Source organism: Octodon degus, unplaced genomic scaffold (genome assembly GCF_000260255.1).
Source record: "Octodon degus isolate 3935 unplaced genomic scaffold, OctDeg1.0 scaffold00327, whole genome shotgun sequence".
In the NCBI taxonomy this organism is placed as follows: domain Eukaryota; kingdom Metazoa; phylum Chordata; class Mammalia; order Rodentia; family Octodontidae; genus Octodon; species Octodon degus.
Genome location: NW_004524903.1, coordinates 1404123 through 1406989, shown reverse-complemented (window position 1 = coordinate 1406989; position 2867 = coordinate 1404123).

The following is a 2867-nucleotide window of genomic DNA, read 5'->3' as shown; positions in this document are numbered from 1 at the left end:
ACAAAACTATACACACAAAAACATATTACTAAAACAATGGGCTTACTTCTCAGAATCACAAATGTTATAGCCTTAACTTGTCAATTATCTAATTAATTTCCTGAAAATTATAATCAGGCAGGAGCCCTGCTCTTGGGACACAAGCCAGTGCTGTAGCCACAGGTGAGAATGTGCCTGCCTTTCTTTAAGTGAGGTCTAAAATCTCTTTTCAGAACTTGGAACTAATAATCAGGTACACCTAAGGCAGTCACAGCAAGTTAGTGATTGAGGACTTTAATTCCACCCAAAAATCCTTTATAGAACACATTGATTAGTTTGGAGTAAGAAGAGGGTGTTACTATGAATGGTTGCTGAATCCTTTTTGTGTTCCAACTCTTACAAAAATATAAAATTCTTTTTAGTATCTCAGTCTATCTATACACATTAGAGAGGGAGATGAGGTGACTAATTTAACTAAGACGAGTTCGCACTCCATGAAGTTATCATGGTCCAAATCTTGCCAATAGAGCACAAATCACATCTCCTTAAATAGTACTGAATCACAGATACAGACAATGAAATAGTTAGAGGTCTATGGTAAGAAACAAATACCTAGCATACAACTAAGAATATACTGTAATTTCTTGAATATGTTAGTCAGCAATCTGAATTTTAAGTAAGGACACAACTCATTTTTAGAAGGAAAAAAAAATGTTTATATTTCTTTATTTCATTTTAGTTTTGAGATCCAGTCTATGACTGGCTGGCCTTACTGGTCAATTCTCCTTAAGAAAAATTTCCTAGTGATTTAAAAACCTCCCAGCAGTCCCTACCTCTTAAAGATTGCAATGGCTTCTGATAGCACCACCCTGTTGACCAAACAATTAACTCACAGTCCTATGGGGTACTTCATAAAAACATGAATCTTTGGCTAATAGTCTTCACTATTGTTATTCCAATCTCAGATTATTCAGCCCAAAGAATCTCATTCCAAGTAAAAAATAAAAAGTTCTTAGAAAATTTTAAGAAATCCTTAAACATAGCTCACTTGAAGGAGTTCTCCTATACTATGTATAAAGAATGTAATGAAATTTAATCTCCTCAAGGCATGAATTGTTAAAAAAAATTCCTTACAACTCTGCATTCATTGCTCTAATTGAAAGTACTTAAAATGGTTATACTAAATTATTAGTTGGAAATATTGACTCTCCATTTTCTTTAGTCAAGATTTTCCTTATCATACATGCTTCAGATTTAATTCAACAAACCCAGAAGGTCTGAAGTTTTGTAAGCATTTTGAAGATAATAATAACAGGCCGTCTCCTCAAGGTGAGCACATCTCAGTATTTGCAAGTAGTAGTTTAAAAGATTCTTTATGAAAAAAATATTAGAAAAGCAATTTTTGTCTCCACTTTCATTAGTAGAGAGTTAGTTACCTGTAGCCACTATTATTTTCTTCTGAATATTTCAGTGAATAGACATAATGTTAAGAAAATTGATTTTGTCCACATGGAATAAAACATTATTCCTGGATAAAAATTTTCACAATTATACTTTATTTTCTTTAAGGTTTTAAAACATACGTTTTTATCCTATTATTTTTGGTCACTTGGTATATAACCTTACAAATAATTGTGTGTGTATTTGTAGTACAATTAAACATTAAATTGTTTTGTCTCAGCTTTTATGAGCACATCATGCAAACCAGTGAAGTTCATAATAGACAGTATTAATATTTTAAAAGATAGAGCATGTTCATAAGGATTCCTGAATAAAACTACAGTAAGTTGTGAAGAAATACATTGTTTGTAATAGAAAAATGTTGAAGGTAGGCATGGAGGTGCTTGCCTGTGATCCCAGCACTTAGGAGACTGAGATAGGAAGATTATTGTGAGTTTGAGGAAGTCTGGGCTATATGGTGAGTGAGTTGAACACAAGGCAGAAGTACTGCACAGGGGGACAGTGTCTCACAACAAAAGAGGAATTAATTCAGTGGAATAAAAGAAAAAATGTTGCTTCTCTCTACAATATTTTACTGTATATATTGTTCGTTCAATAATACATCTGTCTGTACCTCATGTGACACTGACATATTTTCGCAGGTTGCTATTTATATATTCTTTGAAACACTATATTATATTTCACACTATACTTAAGATGTAAGTATCTAATTCTGAAGGAAAAAAAGATGGATCATTCTGAGTATAAACATAGGGCATCTTTCATTTGGGCTGGATGTAAGTGATTTTATTATTAAGTCCTTACTGTTAACTAGAACCTAACACAATTAATTGATGTTTTTGGAGAATTACATGGTAAAAATATAAGAATCATGAAATGAATGAAAAGCAGAAGGCTCTATAACTTATGTTATTTTATTTATTTCCTCTGTAGTAAAGTAAAAAATCTGAAAATAGTAGTTTTATTTATCTTCTAGCCTTTTGCATATTTTATGGCAGATATTCCATTTTACTGTAATGGGACCTAATTCTAAGTTTCAAAGGATGATACATAAAGGAAATGGCATTTTGGATGATCGCCTGAAAAGATTTAAGAATGCTACATCATTCTGCAATTTAATGCAAACAAAACAAATTGTATATTTCTTTCTCCAGTTTAAACTATATTTTCTATGTAGAATTGAGGTAGATTTTGAGACTTAAAAGCAACAGTCCAAAAATCAAAACAAAAAACGCATACTTTATGGAATTGCTGTAAAGAATGATTTATTAATTTTATTAGCAAATTGTTGTTTGCACATGCTACGATAAGTCAGCTCACTAAGTAGCTATTCATAATTAGAGGTCAAAAATCAGAAGTAAAATATCCAGGGGTCAGAGAGATGGCTCAGTGGAATAACCATTTCCCAGGCAAGCACAAGGGCCTGT